At 41.6% G+C, this 23,555-nt stretch overlaps 1 protein-coding gene across 1 annotated transcript in view; it reads right to left on the reverse strand.

The window, feature by feature from the left end:
• Positions 1-9,759: 9,759 nt before the first annotated feature.
• Positions 9,760-23,555, reverse strand: part of SLC25A48 (solute carrier family 25 member 48) — a 51,119-nt gene continuing 37,323 nt past the window's right edge. Inside the window, exons 8-11 of the transcript XR_005294286.2 lie at positions 13,593-13,631; positions 13,450-13,476; positions 12,526-12,663; positions 9,760-9,972 (exon numbers count right to left, since the gene is read on the reverse strand). The gene's annotated coding sequence lies outside the window, so the exon portion shown is untranslated. The remainder of the gene's footprint in view (positions 9,973-12,525; positions 12,664-13,449; positions 13,477-13,592; positions 13,632-23,555) is intronic.

The raw sequence follows: 23,555 nt of genomic DNA on the forward strand, positions 1-23,555 counted from the left end.
TAGGTATTATAGGTAAATAGGTAATACAAATAGGTAATACAAATGACATCTGCACTTATCTTTCCCTTAGCAACTAACAAAGTTTACTTTTAATTGTATTGCTATTCTGACAAATGTCCTATGGCTTCCAGGAATGTTGCAATCTTCACAGTCTGATAGGATACTTTTTTTCCCCTGTTGCATTCTCCTCTTTTATTAATATGTGATTAAATGTTTGGAAGATTGCAAAGCAAAATCAGTTTGGTGAGAAATGCTTTTTCTGACACCATGGAACATCTATATAGCCAGATGACTGATTTATATCCTGCCTGAAGTCAAATAAAACAAAAAACTTATCTACTCTCCCACAGGGTGCTTATAAAGTCAGAAATAGACTGATTATTATCTGTACCTCACAAGTCATGATTTCCCTTAATATTTCACTCTATTATAATTCCATTGTATTGGGGAGGCAGGGGAAACTCCCATCACTCCTGGGTTTTTTGTTGACATAATATCTGGAAATGAATATTTGATATGAAAGATCACAGATGAAAAAAAACAATTATTGAATCAATAAACAAATCTAGCAAAGCTATTTTCCTGTGCAACCTGTTCCTGCTGGTATTCGTCCGCTTGTCTTTGAATTTGTGACAGTAAGATACTTTGCATTGTAAAACTACCAGAAGTTTAGCATTCCGTTTACTCCGTTTGTTGTTACCACTTTTTCTAGATTACAGACTGATACGAGCTTAGTATTATTTTCTTTCTTGATACAATACCAAATGTAAGACACCAAAAATTATACTAGTACTGAGAATATTTGTGTGTGTGTGTGTGTGCGCGTGTGTGTGTGGTTCAGTTTTTAATGCTGTGTATATTTCAAAAAAAATTTAACTCTGATGACAAAGATCAAGTGGGAAAGTGGTAGCATGAAGTGTTTAGCAGGATTTGCAACCTTTAAGGCTGATAGGGACTGCCTGATGAAGGCGAGTAGGGTACAGACCTGTCATTCTCCAATCAACAGCAAAGACTCGTCACTGCTCCTCTGCTGAATATGCCTGTGCAAGGTGGGTGTGATCTCCTCTTGCAAAGTACTGTACTTAACATCACCTGCTGTACTTAACATCACCTGCTGCTATATTACAGAATACCTTAAGCCTACTCAGATCAACAGCCACTACATCCTTGCAGGTATTGCTCCTCCTGATATAAGCCAGGAAGCTGCTATTAAAGCACACAAGTCTGTGCACAGATCCAAGACATCCGCTATGTGATATGATCACCAATGCTGAGTTGACTGAAATCACAACAAAGTTTTCTTGCTATCATTAAACCCCCTGTCATCCAAACAGACAAGGGTTCAGTTATGTGAAACAAAACAATCTTGTTACCACTGGTGCAGATCAGCACTGGACTACATGCTGTTGCCTTAATCAACTCTGCACTGAAGTTGGTTGGTCTAGAGAGGCAACATCATTGGCCACGATTCTTGTGACTGCAGAAGAGAGCCTCAAAATATGAAGCATCACCTGCTATGACAGATGATTGAGTGCAAATGCACTTCCAGTGACCTGGCGAAGTGCAACTTTCTTATGTTTGTGCTCCCTGATTGAAATGAATATGGGAAGGCAATGTTTAAAAGTGTTACTGGTTAGAATGCATCCGATGAAGTGAGCTGTAGCTCACGAAAGCTTATGCTCTAAAATTTGTTAGTCTCTAAGGTACCACAAGTACTCCTTTTCTTCTTGCGAATACAAACTAACACGGCTGCTACTCTGAAATTGTCTGTTGCAGGACATTGTTTGTCTGTGTAGACAAGTAATCTTGTATGACAAGCATTTAGCCTACTTTATCCTGTTCCACTTCCTTTCAAGCAGAGTATAACATGACAGGTGGTTTTAGTGAGATTACTAGATAAAGATATTGGAGATAACAGAAAATGTAACTTTGTAACAAATGGATTACTGTATATGCAAGTCTTGTTTTCTTTTGGCAGCTATGCAGTGGTGGTGGGGGGGGGGCAAATTGGAGAGAGAGAGAGAGAGAGAGAGAGAGGTACCACAGAAAAAGTAGAAGTTTCTCAGATCTGCCCAAGAGAGACAGGTAGGAATAACCATAGCTGTGAAGTAGAAGTGGAATACACTCCTGTACATGGAGGCTTAAAGCAGAGACAGCTTTCTCAACAGGGTTTTCTCCAGGTTTGCAAAGTGTCCCACTGACAGAGTGTTAGGATCTGCTGGGAAGGTGTAATTCTGCCCCTGATGAAAAAGCAGTGTGAGGACACAGGATTAGATTTTGTGCTGCATGCCTCAGAAGAGGCAACACTGAAGGCACAGCCCAGGAAGAATGGGTTATACTGCTAGGTGTCTGTACTCATCTTGGTTGTGTACACATTGCAAATGCTGGAGATTTTGGTGGTTATTATTGCCCTTGCCATGAGTTGCACTATGATGCATCTGGCAGAATTAGAAAAGATCCTGCTCCAGCCAACAGGTTCCATATTATGTATTTGCTTCTGATTACTTAGCTGTGGTTGGTTAAATAGCTGGACATTTGTCTGCTTCATCTTTTGCTGTATGAATATTATGAAAAAGGGTTAATATTCTGGTGTGGTAAAAAACCTAAATGATGCTAAAAAATGTACCTAGTTGTCTAAAGTCACTCTTATCAAGAAGTGTGATTTAATGCTTCCCAATAAAGAATCAAACGGGGGGGAGGGGGGGAAGAGCAGTGGCAAAGGGGACTTGACATCACCTTTGTGCTGCCTGGAATCTGGATTGCTGTGGGAACCGAAACTGCCCCAGGAAACTGCCCCAACATAATTTACAGCAGGCTTCTCATAGCTACCTATGGAATCCTGGTGGTGCTCAGCACTACTCAGCTACACCCTTGATGTTCCCCTGTCACTTCTGGGCCTACCTCAGTTCTATACTGCTCCTGTACTGTGAGAATTCTTTTGGGCTCCTTCAGGGCACCTGTACACAGAGTGGTGTATAGGGGCCAAGGCAGGGACCAGAATCCAGTCCAGAGTGTGTAGTTTGAAGTAGTGCATTTGAAGAGCCTGACATTTGAGTTTACCTATCTCAGTATGGAGGAATTTCTCAGCTTTCATGAGCTCCATCTGAAGGAGAAATAGCCTGGGTATCCAGCAAGGGTTAGCTTATTGTAAGTGATAATACCACCTTGTGTAAAATTTCTCCTATCACAGTGGTGTCTTGAGCCCAAATAAGATCACAGGTAAAATTTTCAGAAGTGCCTAAATGACTTTGGAGCCTAAGTCCCATTTTCCAAAGTGACTTAGGTGCTTGAGACTATCTCTTTGAAAGTCACTTAGCTGTTTATGAAAATTTTATCTACAGGTCCATTATGCAAAAACACAAAGTAAGAGACAGTCCCTGCCCAGATGAGTTTACAATCAAATAATTCAAAAAAGACAGAGGATGGAGAAAAGGAAGTATTATCCCCATTTAATAGATGGGGAAGTCATGTGCAGAGTAATCAAGTGACTTGCCCAGTGTCACACAAGAAGTCTGTGCCAGAGTTAGGAATTTAACCGCGGTCTAATTTTTTCCTCATCAAATGCTTTAAGCACAAAATCATCCTTCCTTCCTTTCATAATCGTGGCATATCACTAAAATATTGCAAGCTGAGATGAAGTAGTAGAAATCTTACAAACAGACACATTTTGCAGATTGCTAAGTATTTTTCCTCCCTTTTTCTTCTCTCATTCAAAGGAGTTTCTCATTATGATGTTACAAAGGTAACTTTTCTTTAGATGCAGACTACATTCATCCATTGAATAAATCTGACAGTCAAAACTAAGCTTACCAGCTGTAGCTTGTGATAGATACAGTTATTGTGAAATCATATGTCTGAGTTCTAATCAAAAGGGTTGTGGGACCAGAAGTGTCAGAGTGTATTTCCCGTCCCGCCCTCCCCGTTTATTAAAGTAAACAAGTTTTAATAGTGTATCTGCAATTTTATGATCCCAGAGATCTTCCAGTCATCTATAAAAGTGCATTATTGTTTTGATTTTACATTTGGTTTTATAGAACATGCACACAAAGTGCCACAATAACAGGGTGATGGAAATGTTAAAGTAGTTTAGATGTGCAACTGGAGATACATCGCAGGAATCCGTGTATTAGCAGCTAGATGAGCAATACTCAGCTCTGCTCAGGGTTTGACGCTAGATTGGAGGCCTGATTCAGCACGCTATCTGACAGCAATGGAACTACTTATGTATTTAAAGTCAGATGCATGTGTAAATATCTTGCTGACTCAGGGCTTGATGGGTGAATCTGAAAGTGGTTAATTTGGACTAGAATCCAAATAATATGGATGCTTAGTTGAATTTAGCCAAAGCTATTTGGTATAAAATTTATAGAAGAACAAAGATCTTGTAACTTCCTGATTCTAGCTGTAGTGGGAATACCACAAGAAAAGAAAAAAGTCTCTCTTGTGGTATTTTGCTACTCCTCATCTTGCCTGACACCCAAAGGCAAAGAAACCCAAAACAGACACAAAAATTTGTTGTATCAAGAAGTGTACTTGATCAAAAGCGTATCTCATAAAATGCAAAATACATTTAACTAATTGTACAGTTGTATCAAGTGCATTTTTCTATCTGTAATTCCAGGCCTGTTTGCTCATGATTGGTATTTATTCCTGTACAATGAATAACTTAATGATATCATTCCCGCCACCATGCTGCACTGGGTTCCCAGAGACATGCCCAACCTCACTACCAGGAGGCTTTATTTTGAAAGAAAAAGAAAAAAGAAAAAAAAAGGGTGTGTTGGGGGGGGACTACATCTGTGTATGGGACTTTAAGGCTGGTAAAGCCTCTGTCAGGCTCCAGCTGAGATGGTGAAGAACTGACTTCCAGGAGACTTTTCCAAGCTTCTTGAAACTCTGGAGGCCCTGGATCAGATTTGTGGCCCAACTCCACTCCTTTTGCTCCACTTTGAATACACAGTGGGTCAGATTTCATCCCTCTCTCTCCCCTGTTTGGGATTCCCCAGTGGCTGGCAGTAAGGTGACATAGGTGGTTCCTGTGTCCTGGTTCCTTCCCTCCTGCCCCTGATGAAAGGGTATGTTTGGGCTGGTGAGGTCTGCTGCGTGGAAGCTTGGTGCAGCAGAAAATCTGGCCCTAATTCTCCCTCAACCCATGCAGGATAGAAATAACTCACATGAAAGTCAATGGGAGTTATATCCTGAGGGCTCTTGGTTGGAAGAGTAGAAAAGGCCGCCTCAGACGGGGACAGTTCTTCTAACTTGTGCGCTAGGATCTGGTCCAAAGTCCAATGAACTCAAAGGGAGTCCTTCCATTGACTTCAGTGGGGCATTGGATCAGAATGTAAGTTGTGTTAATTGCTACTTTTTTGTCCCTTAATGATAACTACCTCTTTTTTTAAAAAATAAATAAATAAAACATAACACACTGTTAGCATAAGGAACTCACTGCCAAAAGATATCATTGATGTGAAGGGCCAGATTGTTAAAAATATTTAAACACTTAAAGATGCAGATTCCACTAGGTGTCTATCTGCATCTTTAGGCACCTATATACTTTTTAATATCTGACCTTAAGATCTCATGATTTAGAAAGGATTGGACATGTAAAAGAGGGAGTCAACAGCTTTAGAGGATGTGGAGGAATTGGCTCTTCCTTCATGCATAGTGGGAATGCCCTACGATAATAGTATTTGAGGAAAACAGACTGAGTTTGAGATGACTAAAAAGCTAAGCTACCAACAGACCCAATGGTAGTTCTGTCAGGTTACAGTCCAAAGGAGGGTTTTAATTGACTTGAGGAAGGGGTCATGGGATAGGTACACCTTATTAGGGAGTGTCAGATTGTGGGGGTTGTCAAACTGGCTATTTGGTGTCCCAAGTAGCCTGGATCTAGATGGTAGCCCTGCCGTTCAGGGAAGTATGGCCCAATGGCCAGAGTCATTAATGCTGTCCTTTAGTCAGGGCAGTATGGCCTCATGGCCCAAGTCTCTGCAGCAGACGTGCAGCTCAGGACACTATGGCCTAATAGCCAGAGTCAGTGGAGCTGTCTTGCAGTTCAGGGCAGCACAAGCTAATGGCCCAAGTGCATGTAAGGGACAAGCTGGCCCCTCCAGGCATCAGCTGCCCTGGTAGTAGGGCAGGCAGGGTAGGAGGACCCAAGCCCACCCTTCTCCACTAGGTCATGGACCAGGGCTCTAGGGAACCAGCACTTCTATAATCAGCCTCACTCAGTCATCGAACACTACAGTTTTGTTCCGTTGGCCTACCCTACCCTACTCCCTACCCTTTCTTCCAGTGTTGGTAGTATCACAGCCTCCACTGTCTTTCCTTCGTCAGCCTCAGCAGTTAGCTGGAGGTCTTCTGGAGTCTCAACCCAGATGACTTCTGTGTCTTGGAGCTCTGGCAGTCTCCTGACAGGAGTCTGCAGCACTCATCAGTGGCCAGCCCAGACTGAGTGGAGCTACACCTTTTTATACTCTGGTGGTCCCAGTTGGAGCATGCTCAGCAGGGGCAAGGGAGCATGGTTTGCTCAGCCCACAGAGTATGGTTAACACCTGCTGAACTGGTGTGGGGTAGGTACAACCTGTCACAGAAGGACTCACTGGGTATGTCAACACTGCAATTAAAAACCCACAGCTGGCCAGTGTCAGTTGACTTGGGGTCACAGGGCTCAGACTAAGGGACTGTTTAATTGCACTGTAGATTTTTGGGCTCAGACCTCAGCCCAAGCCTGAATGACTACATGGCAATTAAACAGCCCCTTAGCCTGAACCCCAGGAAACCGAGTTATTTGCCATAGGCAAGCCAAGGGTGTCTAATTGCAGCATAAACATACCCACTGATTACACACTTACTACTAGCAGCCTATGTTCAATCGCCCATTTTTGGAAATGTACAGATTCCACCCCAACATAGAGTCATGGAGGATAAATTATATGAAGTCTTTTCATCAACCACCAGACATTATGTCAGTATCACATCCATTTTATAAGGTCTGGTTACTTTTTTGGAACAGAATAGGAGGTTGATCAGACACAAATGGATCTTTTAAATAAGGTAACAATATGAGTTATGAATAAGATTTGTTAATACTTGTATTGAAAGTTCATGTATGTTAACAGTGAACACATAAAGGTAAAAAAACCAAAATATAGATAACTGAAGAGGCATTATTTTTCTGCAGTTACTGAAACTAAGCTGGATGTCACAAATGTCAACCAAATAAAGTTACAGGAAATGTGCCTTCTTTATTGAACTCCTGGGGAGCTTATATTCATAACTTTGTTAGAAGTAAAAATCAAGGACTCAGGAAAGACACTGGATTTATTGCTCACTGCAGTCTATAATCCATTAACACTCCTTTGTCGTACAACTGCAGAGATATTAACTGCCCATTTCTCCTTCAATGGTCCCTTAGAATGTGTTAACTAATTTAGCTGTGAAACGGAGTACCTTTCCCAGACTTGAAGAAGAGCTCTGTGTAAGCTCAAAAGCTTGTCTCTTTCACCAATAGAAGTTGATCCAGTATGAGATATTACCCCACCCACCTTGTCTTTAATTTTTTTTCCGGGGAGTCAACCACGCTTGGCAGTCCTGGGTGAAATCCACAGAGTCCTGCTACCATAGAGCCAGGAGGAGACCATGGGCAGTGTCCTACAAATGCCCTGAATCCCTTGGGACCACTTGCATGCAGAGAGACCTAATTAAAAAGTTCTTAATGTGCATATACAATAGCTGCTTTAAAATCTGATCCTCCAAAAAAGCTCTATGTGTGCAGACCCATATTAAAATCACTGTATTAGTACGGCACTGTCCCTCCAAGGATTTCAAACTGCTTTTCAAACAGTGTTAAATAATTAAGTTTCATAACTCATCTGAAGTATGTAGTATTATCCACATGTTACAGATGGGCAAGCAAGGCACAGAGATTACATTACTCACCCAAAGTTAAATGGTGGGTAAATGGCAGTGCTAGGCATAGTTCCCAGGAGCCTTGTCCCCCAGTCTTCTGATCTACCCACTATTCACACTCCAGCCTTCGGTACAGCATGCAATTATAAGTTATTGTGGAAAATTGATTTTTGTAAGTTCTTTGAGAAGTGAAGTTAGTAGAGCATTTCTTTAACAACTTCTGCAAAGAAGTGTTCTCTAATACAAGCAGTATCAGGTAAAAGTGTTTTTTCCCCTTGATTCCTTGGCCTTTGTCACAATCCCCCACACCGCCTTGCAGCTGGGTGCAGTAACACAGGATTACCATCTCAGTTTCTTTTCTCAAGCTGCTTTAAAAACTCCACCACAAGTTCTCTTGCATCTGAGATTACCTCTGCCCAGGATCAGTTTATTATCCCATATAGTGCAAGTAGTCCTTGAAAGCCCAAGACAGTAAATTTGTCCCACACACAGTGCACATAGTCTATAAAATCCCAAAACACAGTCCAAAAACACACTTCACTTCATACCCCTGCTCCAGCATCTTCTGCCATACCCACCAACAAGATCTTCTTTGGTCCCTACCTGTTCTTTTACTAAAAGAAGCCACCCTAGACCTTCCATATGGAGTCCTTCCCAGGCTTTTTTCTGATTTGCAATCCTCTGCCTAGGAAAGGTCAGCAGACTAGCCCTTCTGCTATTTTCCTTACACTTCTGTTATAAGCCTTCTCCAGGAATGCTGTGCCTCTAATTCTCTCCAAAGGTCTTCATCCCAATCACAGCTGTCTTCTCATTTATTTACCCCAGATACCTGCTGTCTTAATCAGGTCAACCTGGGAAACACCTGTGCTGGTACAATCACTCCAGACACATTTCATGGAAAGGGACCGGCAACCCTGTGACAACTATCACAAACTTTAAAACTATTATTTTACAGTTTCTTTTTTTAACTGAAATGTTACATGACATCTGCAGCACAGGTGTGCCAGGGTTTGCATCAGGTTGCTGTTTTTGAATGTAAATATTTTTATGACCTTCTTTCCACTGGAAATTCAGAAAACAACTCAAGTGGACATTTAAGTGAAAATCTGCAACAGGGCATAAAGGAATCTGCCACTGTCTTAAGTTTACACAGATATCATCATCAAAGAGTAGGACAATGATGCAGAAAGAAAACTTCAGTTTTCCACTTAAAATGGGAATTGAAAGTCCATGCCACCATCAAAGAGGGAAAAAAAACTAGTGGCACATGCTCTCCAAAGCTTACAAGTGCAAATAACTTCACCCACTTAAGATGCTGAAAGGAGATATGAAGATTTAAAAAATCACTTTCTTGTATAATAGGATCATCCCCCTTCTTTCTTGAGAGCTTTATTCATTAGTGAAATAGTGACAATGTTGACATTTAAGACTTTGTTAGCATTCAGAGTTAACACTGACTTAGTTGCATAGGGGAAGTTCACACCTCTCTGGACTATTGTTTCAGGCAGTCTGCGGGTTCAGACATCACTGAAAGCTTATCTTTATTCAGTATAATTACAGCCATCGGCTGCTCTAACTCATGCTAGAGGATGGTTCAGCCTCCGGACTGGAGAAGGTGGAAAAGTTATTTAGAACTACCTTTGCCTTCCCTCTCACCACCACCTTAGCTGTGCTGAACATTAGCTTGGTTTAGCTAAGGATCAAGGATTCTACTGATTTCAATGGAAGTTAGGAGCCTAAATAGTTTTGTGACTCTGGGCCCAAGCCTCCATATGACCAGACATAAATTCTTTTGTGCCACTGGAAAAAAAAATTGTAAAAAAAAAGGATGATTGAAAGTCATTAGTGTTCATGTAAAATATAGTTTTATTGTTTTCAGCAAATTACTGTCTTTCATGTTTTATTTAGATAATAAATACAATAAATAACATTTTTTCTTCTTTGTCATTTTTTCCCGCTTTTCTCCTTTTTCACTTGCTGAAAGGTTGTTTTCACAAGTGTTAAGAATTTCTCTATGTTCCCAGTGGAATTTGTGTGACAGTGCCCTTTACAGAACAGGAGCTGTGGTAGAAAAAAAAAGGCAATTAAACAAACAACAAAAAATGGAAAGAAAAATAAAGTCCCTACCTCAACATTGTGGTTTTAAGTGCTTAGGCTCTGAATAAAGACCTCTGTGATAAGGGAGGTTGGGTTGAGGGTGTGGATGGTGATGAGTTCTATCACAATGTATCACCTTAATTCTTTCCACATCTCCCTAAGGCCAGGTCTACACTACAGACCTATATAGGTATAGCTACATCACTCAGGGGTGTGATAAATCCACACCCCTTATCGACGTAGTTTTACCAATCTAATTCCACGTGTAGACAGTGCTGTGTTGACAGGAAAGCTTCTCCCGTCGACATAGCTACCGCCTCTTGGAGAGGTGGATTAATTATGTTGACGGGAGAAGCTCTCCAGTTGGCGTAGTAAAGTCTTCACTAAAGCACTACAGTGGTGAAACGTCATCAGGGCAGCTGCACTGCTGTAGAGCTCTACATGAAGACAAACCCTAATTCTTCTGGCAGTTTCAATGATTTGACCATTTCCTCAACTGATATGTCCTAGCCACTATTTTTGTCCGATGGATACCAGTGGATTTTTAAAAATTGTATTTATGCCGCTATATTTACTGTGAGTGTCAGACCAACATCTGGCTCATGACCACAAATCAAGTTAAAATCTTAAAATAATTTCTTTCCCTCAATCAATATCCTATGACAAACTATTCTTTCTCCCGGATATCCAGGAAAAGCTACGAGCAGTCTAATTATTTTCGCATTAGAACTGTTGGAACTATTGATTTAACCCAACAGAGTTTCCAGTATCCTCTTTTAATGCTGCACATTACTCTTGGCTAAACTGCCATCGCTACCACCTGAGAGACAAAAAAGGTGCATTGCTGCAGCTGCACTGCTATAAGCGTGCTCATGTAGCCATCGTCTCTCTAAAGCTATGTCTACACTAGCACTTTTGTCGGTAAAACTTGCGTCGCTCAGGAGTGTGAAAAAAACCACGCCCCTGACCAACATGAGTTGCACTGACAGAAGCACCTGTATAGACAGCGCTGTGTTGACAGGAGAGCTTCTCCCACCAACATAGGTTACCGTCACTCATTGGGGGTGATTTAATTATGCTGGCAGGAGAGCTCTCTCCCATCGGCATAAAGTGGCTACGTGGGAGATCTTACAACAGCGCAGCTGCATCAGTACAATTGTGCAGATGTAAGGTCCCTAGTGTAGACATAGCCTAATATCCAGGGACCAACACAGCTACAACTACACTGCATACAGCTAAATACAAGACAGAACAGATTGTTTAGCATAAGTAGTTAACACATATTTCAAGGGACCATTCAAGGTGAAAAGTCATAGGGAGGAAAGGAAGGGGGGTGGGTGGAAAGAAGCTGTGGGGGAGCTGTTAGTAGGTTGTAGATTGTTCTAATATAATGTTAACTTCACCTTGAATGGTCCCTTGAAATATGTATTAATACTTATGCTAAACTATCTGTTCCATCTTGTATTTAGCTGTGACACTCTGAGTAAGTTTCCCTGACCTGAAGAAGAGCTTTGCATAAGCTTGAAAGCTTGTCTCTTACCAACAGAAGTTGGTCTAATAAAAGATATTACCTCACCCACCTGGTCTCTCTAATATCCTGGGAATGACAGGGCTACTGCATATTGCTACCAGCTGTCATAAATTTAATATTGGCCAGCCTTCTACAGACAGAACGGTTGGTTCATGAATCCTGACTCCCCAGAAAAGGGGAATTCAGGTGAACTTTTGTTTTTCCCTCTGTATACCCTTCACCTAGTACTAAAAATGCACAGACCTCATTGGGTGCATCTACGCAGCGAGTGGAAGCCTGTGGCAATGAGTCTCAGAACCCAGGTTGACAGACTCGTGCTCGTGCTAGGGTACTAAAAATATCTGAGTAGACATTTGGGCTCAGGCCGGAGCTTGGGCTCTGAAGCCTGGCCTGGAAAGCTGCACTGAATTGTTTTCAGCACCGAAGTAATACGGCTCCTGATCATCCAGAAGTTGTCAGTTGAGCTGTCTAAGTGTAAATCAAAACCACAGGAAGTTTTTTTTTTCTTTACACATCAATACTTTAAAAAAGTATTTAAAAATCAAATTGCCAAATCAGCATTGAAATATATGCCCAAATTCTGTCAGGCAGCAGCTCCACGGGTATCCCCAGAAACATGAAGATTTGTCCTTTTAGGAGCCTGAAAAATCTATATAAGGGTCCATGCACATTGTTGAGTCAGGAGACACATGCTCTGATATGTGGATCGTCTCCTGTCTCATATTGGTGTCACTCCAGAACACCTTTCTGCACCTTCTGTCAACAAAGGACCATGTAAAATCCTCTTTGGTTTTGAAAGGAGCCAAAATAGGGGCTGCCAATTTTCACACCTCTTTCCCACAGCTGGACAAGTCTTAAAGTTGGGCACCTATGCAAACAGTTTGCTATTGTCTGGCACAACAAATTTAGTCAAACAATTAATTATAAAATATTTAGATTCAAAATCTCTTATGTAAAAGAAAGAAAATAATAAAATAAATTTTTACATTGTTGCACTGTTTCTTCTGCAGTAGCCAAAGCGATCGAAGAACATGACGAATCTTGTCCCTCACATTGACACCAACTTGCAGTGTTTCATTCATTCTTTTAAATCCATCCACAAAGCACGACAATTCACAACCAGTCTGGTAAATAAAGAATGTATTATAGAAAACCTAATGCAGGCTGGATTACATTTACTTTAAACTATAATTATTACAAGAAAGGAGAAGTGCTAATTCATTAACATAGCAGAATGTCACAACTGAAGTAATTAAGATTGCATTATATTGCACACTGACTGAAGAACTTTGGCTAGTTTTTAAAACAGAAAAGCATCCTATCTTTAGTAAGAAACCAGTGCCATATTTCACTTAAGACTTGGATACCTGAAAATTTAAAGATATATGGACTCAAACATAATCCAGGCTAAAATTAATTTTCACTATATCTGGATATTTCAAAAATGTGGAGGCCTGGTGTTGCAGCTTAACCCTCACACCCAGGAGTCTTGATCTCTAATCACTTAGCCTCTCTGCCCAGATTTACAAAGGTATTTAGGCACCCCAACATTCAGATAGGCCCCTGGTAGGATTTTCAAACGCATCTAATAGGGTAGGCACTTAACTGCTATTGAAATTGCAGATAGGAGCCTGTCTACATCTTTAGGTACCTAAATGCATTTGTAAATCTGGCCCATATAGAATTTATAACTGATTATGCACCTGATCCAGCTCCACTGACATTAGAAGAGCTTTTTTGCCATTTATTTCAGTGGAGGCAAGATCAAGCTTTATATGTTTCGTTGTTGTTCATATATTAAGAAACTTCTTCACAAACTTTTAAAAATCAAACGAAACCAATTTCAACATGGAAACTGAACACTTTGCACAGTTGCAGTATTTAAAGAGAAATCTGGCATATTTACTTACCCAAGAAATAGGGAGACATAAACATGACTGAAAATGAAAAGAGTAATCATTACAATTCAGTATTACCAGCCTAGTATATATTTTGCATACAAATTGCAATTTAATTTTGTAATCAATTTCAAAGGGAGAGTTCAGCCACTTACATTAATCAGACTACAGTCGCAGGTTTCAAATTTTTCTTCCTAAAATGATAATGAGCGAAAGATCCACAATTACTATCATTTTATAATTTGCAAATATCTATTTTTACACAAAATACCAAATAATCACATCACTTACAAGTAGCTCATGTGTATTCCTAATAATCTCATTGACTTTGCAATACCCTTGTGCTTGCACATAGAGCAGGCCACAACAGAAGACTACGTATGACAGCATTCTGGTGTTCAAGTGTAATGCAGTCTGATGGTTGACAGAAGAGCAGGCAGACGCTCCTTTAAATTGAGTCTTGAATAAAATTCCCTTTCTAATGGGGAAAAACCCTGCTACTAAACTGATACCAAGTGCCCACTGTTTTTCCCTCTAAGTTTGGACTGCATTTGGAAGAATCAAATATGTAACTGAGTCACCTAGTGAAGTGGCTTTTCCTTCATGGTTGGGAAATTCATGAATGCTCCTCTGAAGTGATTAATTTTTATCATTGTTTTATCAGACCACAGCAGGAAACACAAAGGTTGAAAAAAATCTTCCACAAAAGCATTTTTTTGTTCAGATGTGGATTTTGCCTCTCATGGTATTTCAAATCATGTACCATGAAAGCAAATACACAACAATGTTGCCCAATACAAAGTGTCTGAGAAGACAGTACAGAGGCACACAGACTGTGGCTTTTCCCCTCAGTCAAAGAACCTTTCTGTAAGAGGCAAAAAGGCTGCAGGATCTTGTTGACAGCAACATGGCTGTAAAAAGGCCCAAGTCCTGTCTACAGGTTCCACAGGTAGAGTTGCATCCACAGTGAACTACAGCTGCAAAGCTTGTGATGTGCCTCCTTCGGGCACTTGAATCTGATCTCAGTTTCATGGGTGCAGAACTTTGACAGGACAGTCCCTTTTCCACTCTTTCCTGAGCAGGTAGGAAAAATTGGATACAAAAACGTGACCAAACAGGGATTAGCCTGCAAATCCAGAACAATAGCAGAAGTTGTGAATCAGGTTGAGCCTAACAGGACCAAGGCTCCTGGGGCATAAAGACCCTTTCTTCAAACTGCACTCATTGGCAGTGCAAGAGTTAGTCCCCATCCCTTTTCCTTCATAGGTTTATATAGATTTTTGAAGTTTCCCCGCTTCTGTTATGCAACAAGATCTTGAATCCTCCACTGGTCAGTCTGAGCGAACCCTGAGTGGAAATTTTCTGAAGATTGTCTTGAAAAGAAATTATCCACTTCCCATTTCACAGCTACACTTCTTGATTACAATGTAGACTGTCTCTTGAGGAAAGAGCTTTCAGTTTAGGAAGAGCAGTGGGTGTGCCTCTCTGTTTCTTTGGACAAAACTGCCCCACGGCAAAATTCAGTGGTGTTGGCCTGAAGTATAAATCCCTTAATAAAATTGGTGTCATGTAACATTGGCAGGCTACTCAATGTCTCAGAGAGATGAAAAGGCTATTTCACAGGATTTCACGCAGTAAAGTTGTCTGGTGGCTTTATTCCGGGTAAGGTTCACAGAGGAATTGCTGTGGTGACAAACCCTGGCATGAACTTTCAGTAACAACCTGGGAATTCTCCCACTGCTTTGCTGTGTTAGGGAAGGCATATCCAATAGATTTTGCTTACTGGCAGCCAGATTTGGCCTTTTACCAGGGGATACCCCAGGTAATAAGTTTCATGCTTTCTGATGGAGTATTTAGCAGGGTTTGCTAGTAGGTCTACCTCTGTTAGGGATTGCAATATGGTTGCTATCTTCTGTAGATAAGTATCCAAGTCAACATGTTAGCTCTCCATGTCATCAAGGTATGCAACATATATTGGTTATGAGGCTGAAGGATTTGATTCATCATTGGGGGAAATTTGGGTGCTCCAGGAAAGTCAAATGGCATTGTCCAGAAGAGGAACTATTCACAGAGTGTGTGGAAAAAGCATCTTTCTCCCTGACTCCAGGGCAACAGGAGTCTGCCAATACCCTTCTGTGGGATCTAGCATAGTGACATAATGCATCTTTCCCAAGCTACCTAAAAATTCATCTTCACAGGACAAAGCGTATAAACTTAATGTGTACCCAGGACACAGAAGCAGGATGTTTCTGTGCATGGAATGGGATTATGTCCATGCCTGGATGGCACAAAGTCAGAACAAAAGAAAATAGCTGTTAAAAATGCAATATTTTACTCTAGGTCAACGGGACTATAAATGGGTACCATCTGCAGTCCTGGCTGGTAAGCCCTCCTGGTGATTAAACAGCATGCACACTCTACCAGAGTACCCACACCAAGTATCTTTATTATTATTTCTTGCCTTAGGCTCCAGAGACAACACAGCATAGCAGCGGACGGAAAAGGCTTCCTTCCTGCACCCTGACACAGTCTTTTATTCTACTTGCTTTCTTCTCTGAGCTATCTAGCTGGTGACCTAATTACCTCATTAGCTCATCAGACTCTCTACAGGTGCAAGTGATCCTCACTAACCTTCCAAAACCAAGCAGTCTACCTAACTCCCTACTACTCTAACTACTCATTGCCCTGTTCTAAGTGACCAGGGTGCTGCCTCCGAAAAGGGGCTCTATTTACAGCTGCTAACAGCACTCTCTCACATGCCTCTCTCCTTTCTGTGTTTTCTCTAGCTAACTAGGACCTCCTTTTCACTGGGGCTCAATTTTCCCCTGCCCATGCTCTGTCTTCCTGGTAGGGGCAACAAACCCTCACCACCTTAGTATGACTTTTCGTGGACCATCTGTGAGGGTCTTCCATTCTCCATCCACAGAATAAACACTGTTTAGGTGTTTTGGCCCACGGGTCATCACACAATGAACATCCTGCACTCTTTTGCCCATGATCTATCCCATCCTTTTCAATGCTCACTGGGGCTCTTCCCAACCAGCACCTCACAGTCTGATGATCTGTGTTTCCCTATAGATGTTAGGGATCTCTCACACCTCTGGGCCTTCTCACTGGGGTATAGTGGGCTTGGCTTCCACTCTTTCTTGGGTTGTCCTTCTACAAGGTGACCCTTGCTCCTTCATTCACATCTCCTCCATTCTGGTGTTCTCCACCTGGGCTCTGCTCTCTCAGCCTGTTAATACCTGTCTAGGTTGTACTCTCTTCAGCTTTTCCTCTGCTCTGGCATTTCCTTCTTGGGCCCCACTTTCTTGGCCTGTTAGTATCTGTTCTTGGCCATGGTGCTCGAAGCACCACAGGCCTGGCAGGAGTACTCTGAGAAAAACGAGGCTTACACACAGCTGTGAGTTATTGGCTTTATTGAAGGTTAGTGACCCACCCGCAACGGGGACTCCAAGCGTTGCAGTCATGGAGGCGGGGAACCCAGCACACCGGAGCTTTTCCTGGGACGGAGTCCGACGGCAGACAGTCAGCATTAATAAGCATTACACAAAAACATCTCATGAATATAAAGTTAGGTGCTTCTTAAAGGGGGGGCTTTCTACTACCTGGCGAAGGGCCATGCAAAGCAGCTGTGTCCTTCAAGAACTATCTCTATCCCACAGTAACGAAACAGCTATCTATGTCCACAGTAGCCTCTCAGCTCGAGAAAGCGGAAGTTCCCTGGCTAGGCCGTAACAAAGTCTTTCGCAGTCCCTTACAGTATCTATCTAGGATTTACTTGTATCTGAACTTCTGCCATCTATTGAGATTCCTTCCACATGGCCTCCCTTCACCTATTTAAAGGGAGTGGGTCCCAACCCTAAGACCAAGGGATAAGGCAAAGTTTTCACAACTTCAACACTTTTTCACCTGAACCTCCCCATACCTCTCAGGGGACTAATTTCTTTTCTCCCCTTGTATGCACTCAATGACTAGAGTTTCTCCTTCCCGAAACCACTACTGTTCAACCAACCTGCTCCGTAGGAGCAAGCAGGGACATGCAGAGCATAAACTGTTCTGAGGTCATGGCATCTATGACTGCTTCCACATCCTGCCTCCTTAACCTCAGCCATTGGTTTGCTCAATCAGTCAACTTCTGCGTAAAGGTTCTAGGCCGTACTCCATTAGTCCACCTGATGGCCCTAAATATCTGTCTGTACCTTGCAGCTGACAAGCCTGCATGGTCCAGTACAGCAGCCTTTAACACATTGTAGTTCTTGGTGTTCTCCTTGCTTAACCCCACGTAAGCAGCCTGGGCTTCTCCTGCCAGATAAGGGGCTAACCATAGGGCCCATAACCCTTTATCCCAGATTGGGCCAATAGCTGTTCTCTCAAAAGTCAGTAAGACTGCACTGGTGTCATCCCCAGGGCTCATTGAACAGAGCTGCAGCCCTGCCTCCGACAGCAGGACGTATCAAATTTTGTATGTGCTGCTGTACTGCATCTCTGTCTTCACAAACTCTTAAAACGATCGCTGGTGCTCTGCCTGGTGCTTGCCATCCCAGCCTTCTGCTGGAATGCCTGCAGCATCCTCTGCATCTCATTCTGTTGCTCAGCTAGCCCCCGTATCAGCTCCTCCATCTTTTCCTGGGCTCAACTTGTCCTCATACAGGCCATCTCTCAAACCTTCCTGGCTCTAGCTGACAGGTGTATCACAGACAAGCCCCCACTTACAAACAGGTTTCCCCTCCTGGAAACCCTGACTGGTAAGCCCTTCTGGTGACTAAACAGCACACATAATCTACCAGGGTACCTTCATCAAGTGTCTTTATTATTATTTCTTCCTTAGGCTCCAGGTCTAACACAACATAGCCGCAGATTGAAGGGGCTCCTTCCTGCTCTCTGGATCAGTCTTTTATACTGCTTGCTTTCTTCTCCGAACTGTCCAGCTGTTGACCTAATCACCTCGTTAACTCACCAGATTCCCACTAACCTTCTAAGCCCAACTTGCTTCTACTCTGACTACCTAGTGCCTAGTGTGTTCTCAGTGTGGGCTGGCTCCCAAAAGGGGCTTTATTTATAGCTGCTAACAGTACCATGTCACAGGATCCAAGGCTGAATCGCTAGTCAGTGCTGGGTGTATGGCCAAACTTTAGTCCCTCAATATTTGGTAAACCATAAAGAAAGGACACATGCTGCACTTTTGTTGTGGATTCAAAAGTAAAACCAGAAAACATCAGTGAGAATGAAAGGAAATGACCATCAGCATTGTCCTTCAAAGATACCCCAGCAGTAAAGGTTTCTGAAATGTTTTGCACAATAAAGGCCCAGTCAGGCTCACAGTGAGGTCAATGGCAAAACTCCCATTTGGTGTCCATGGGTGCACAGCCTAGGTGAAACTGAAAAATCTTGGTGCTTTCTAAAAAGCTGTGTGGTGGGGAACATGACTTATTTTACCCTGAGCTTTTTGAGGAATATCTCCATTCATTTGGATAGAGAAAATGTACTCATCACTTCTGAAACTGCATCAGACTGGAGGAGTGCATAGAGGATAAAAGAGACTTTCTCTTTTCATTTATGTATTCTCAAGAGAAACTTTATCTACCTAATCTGTAGCATTCAGTCACTCTGACAGCAGGAGGTGGGAGGCTCAGGGTTCAATCAGCAGGAAAACCTTAGAAATACATTGTGCGCTGACAAAGATGGTTTCAAAAATGTTCAAAGAATAATTACTTCAATTAGATTTTATTCATTGTATCCAACCTTTTTGTGTCAGGAGGGGCACTGTAATGAGACTAGAGGTGACTAAAAAGAGGAAGATAGAAGAGAATTCTGGAAGGTCTCGCTCCAAAAGGATTTCAAACAATATTTATGGTTTGCATTTCCTTTGTCCTCCTGTGAGAATGGGAAAGAACCATGGAGGATGAGCATTGCGGGTGAGAGAGAAAGAAAAATACACCTCACAGGCCAGCTGAGCCACATGACTCCTCCCTTTAAACTGAACTTGTTGGGAGTGCCAGGGCTATTTGTCTCTTTCTCCCCTTCTATTACTCCATGAGATCCTTGTCATGTCTGATTTGCAGATAAATCTGGAGCAACTACCATAGGTGCTGGAACTAGGGGTGCTGCCACAGCCCCTGGCTTGAAGTAGTAATAACAACCCAAATACATGGTTTCTGCCTTTTAGCGCCCCCACTATAAAAATTGTTCTAGCACCACTGGCATATATACTATACTATATATATATATATCTCTACACAAAGCAAAGGGCTTTTACCCCGTTTGATTTATATAAAGAGTAGAAGCCCTTTGCTTTGATTTATATATATATAAATCAAATGGGGTAGAAGCCCTTTGCTTTGTATACATATATATATATATATATATATATAAATCAAACAGGGTAGAAGCCCTTTGCTTTGTATATCACGTCTTCATCTATTTCATTCCCTTGGCCTTTCTTTAAATAAAATATGCCAAAATATATTGAGGTATTAGAAATTTGTGGATTTCAACACAGAAAAGGAAAGTGAATTCAAAGTAAATTCAGCATTCAAGGCACTGTGCTCATCCTGCCTTCTGTCTCTCACATGGCACCACTATTGTTTCCAGGATATCCCAAAATACAGAAGTAGCAGCAACACTATAAGTTACTTTTGTTTAGACAATGTCATTTCTGGCAAACACCATCATTAGGTAGCAGAGTGCAGTGACAGGCAGGTTACAGAACTAGGTTCAATTTAGAGAGTAAGGGGGATTTTTCAAAAGAACCCAAGAGAGTTAGGCATGCAAATCCTATTGAAATTCAGTGGGGACTGGGCACCTAACTCCCTTAGGCATCATTGAAAATTCCAGCCCAAAGGTCTTTGATGTTCTGGCTTTATGTATCAACCCTAAGCGATATATTTTTATGATGATGTACAGTAATATATGAATGTGTGCCACCATTAATATAGAGAATTTGTATGCCTAACATATCATGGGAAGTGAGCTTTTAGGCTTTGGATTGTGGATAATCAGGATAAGCGTCTGGACTTTTGAGTGCTTATCATTAAAGATCACCCATCACCAGGCTTCTAAGAATATTCTCATAATTCTTTCCCTGTGCAGTAGATTCCCTACAGATGGAAAACACCAAAATGACATGCTCTCTTGTTTTAAGTATCAAGAAAGTTTACGGTATACACTTATCAAGATGTTGCAGAGAGCATGCAATTTGCTAACCACAAATGGGACATGATAGTGTTGAATAGTTTACTTTTTCCGGAGATAAAGCTGCTTTGAACTTTTTTTCATTTAACTGACGCCAACTCATGTGCCACCACCTTGCTGCAACTGTACAAATAAAGGCAACAAGCTACACAATGTTTTCTCCACCAAAGTGTGACTCATACAGAACGAATGGTGAGATTGGCTGTGACTCAAAGTGACAAAAGCAAGAGGAGCCCAAGTAAAACTCCCACTCTACCTTTATTTCTAGACAATGAAGTGAGAGCTTACTATGAAGAGCATCTCCAGTTCTAATCAGTCATGTCGTGGTCACTGGAGAGATCCTTAGAACTGAAATAGTCTCTGTGGGTTTGGAGTCCCGGAAGCCAATGACAATTGATTGTCAAATCGTTAGATATTATGAAGAAATAAATAACCATAGTACATCAGTTGGTCAGAAAAAAGAGGTGTGGGGTTTTTTTCAGCAGAAAAGTTTGCCTTTTCATTGAAAAACTGACCTCCAAATTTCTAAGTTCTGACAAAATTCAAAAATTTTCAAGGAAAACAGGGTGCTGAAGCCTGTTCTTTTCACAAGTGGGAGGGAAGAGGAAAAGGGAGCAAATTCTGTTTTCCTTGAGAACAAGCTGGTGAGGACACCATCGCATTTCCAGTTCCCAAAATACATTCAGATCTAAGTCATCCAGGTCTCACTTAACAGCACAGTAGAGGCCAGTGCAGTGACAGAGACCCTGAGGACAAACAACATTGCAGGTGATCCATTCTGCCCGTACAGCAGTCACAAGTCTGGTAACACTTGAGGCATTGCAAAGTATGAAGCCCTTGGAGCAATTAGCCTCCTCTGCTGGATATTTTGTTGCAAGAGTATCTCACTCCCAACAGACTTTAGCAGCAGAGGAAAGCAGGGGTCACCAAACCTCACATTTTTTCTTATCTTTTAAGGTTTTCCTTTTATCATTTTTACTGCCAGCATCTGTTGTCACAGGAAGGAGTCCCGTGGTGGTGGAACCTGCTGTTTTCATGCCTGAACCTAGAGCCCAGATCACGGTAGTGATTAAACAGGATTAAACAGCTTTCATTTAGGAAGCTCATGTTCATCAGCCCCAGTTCTTACACTAAGCTTGGCCCCTGTCATTGGAAATCTCTTTGTCGTCTTCAGAACCAGGAAGTTGTGGTCCAGCTAGTTGTCCATGCATGGCCTTTTTCTCTATAACTCAAGATCCTATGAATATTATCTCTAGGCACTTGATGATCTATACTGAAGCCTTAATACCCCATCTGTACTGTCGGGTTTTGCTTTATATTTTGGCTTAAAGAGTAAATTACATGTAAAAACCATAGAATTATTATTAAAAAAGACATTCCCATTCTGCAGGACATGTGGATCTTAATAAGTCTTTTCCTCCTCTAACTTCTGATTCTAGAGCTTTGTTAGCATATATAATTTCTGAAGAATTTCTTCAAAAATTGCTGTAATTGATACAATTTTCTCTAAGACTTGGATCCAGCATCCACTGAACACAATGGCAAAACTCCCATTGTCTCAAAATGTACATATAACACATTTATTTAAATTGTATTCTGGGGAGATGGGGTATGTGCATGCTTGTCCTGTATAATTTTAACAATTAAGGTTTTTTTCCCACTTCTTACTCTGGAGTTCATTATTTTTTTCTGGAATGCACTTTTATTTTTCCTTTATAGTTACAAAAAGTCATTTGATGTTCTTAGCTCAAATCAGTGATATGTTAGAGATGATAAATCTCTCGCGAAGCAGAGTGCTGTTTGCTATGAAGCACCATGTCTGAGTATTGAAAGAAATTGGGGAGACAACATTTCACTCAGAGTTGTAGGGAAAAAAAAACCCATATCTTCATTTCTGACAGAGAGATTATAATCTGGTTTAAAAGCAAAGTATAAAGATGTCATGGGAGAGAAGATCAAATATGAGACACATGGTAAATTAATTTTATCACACGGAATATTGGTTTATGTGGTGGTCTTGAAGATGCTAGAGATAAGAACGTAAACGGCATCATACTATAGTATCCATTGTTGAAGCTATTTCATTTTGGTTACATAATTTGAAGACAATGGGCCAGATTATGGTCTTTAATATCGTATTTTTATACTGCTCTCTTGGAACAAAAGGGCCATCCAGCTGGCCTACATGAACAGCTGGGGATTCTTTAGATGTGGAAGAATCCCTGGCTGGTGCAGCGCCATCATAACTATGATTTTAACAGGATCTATAAAAATCAGTAGGAGCCAAATTCAAAGGTGTTGTGTAAGAAGGGAGTAAGTAATGGGTAGGAGACAAAGTGAGTTTCCATAAGTGAATATCAGTAAGGAAATCTCAATGAATCTAAGTTGACATATGTAGTATGGCTATAAGAAAATGTAAATTACACTACATTAGATTGTGTCTAAACTCCCCTTGGATTTGGCCCGGTGCTTGGTCTGGCCCTCCTGAACCTGCAGCAGCAGTTATTTCAGAAATACTGTCCTTAGGTCAGTCCGGAATACTGCCTTAGTCATGTGGTGCACTTGGTAACAGAAAGAGATGTAGGCGCAGTGGGCAAGACATCCTATTGGCTAGCAAACAGGACAATCCAGGACCCCAACAACTCAACAGGAATGGACTACTTTATGAGACTGTTTCAGAGGACGTTGGTTTAACAAAAGTTGAAGTCCATTCCTAAGAGTGATTTTTTTACTTCAAGTCCCGAGTGATGACTAGAGGTGAACTTTGGGGGCTAGTCTCCACTGCAGACAATGGGAGTAGTACCAGTGACTTCACTGGGAAAGGGATCAATTCCATAGGTCCTGGATATATCCAGCTACCGCATGGGGGTGCAAGGAGGGGCTGGGAGTTCATGAATCCCTCTCATGCTGTTGCATCCCTGCTC

Source organism: Dermochelys coriacea, chromosome 8, assembly GCF_009764565.3.
Source record: "Dermochelys coriacea isolate rDerCor1 chromosome 8, rDerCor1.pri.v4, whole genome shotgun sequence".
In the NCBI taxonomy this organism is placed as follows: domain Eukaryota; kingdom Metazoa; phylum Chordata; order Testudines; family Dermochelyidae; genus Dermochelys; species Dermochelys coriacea.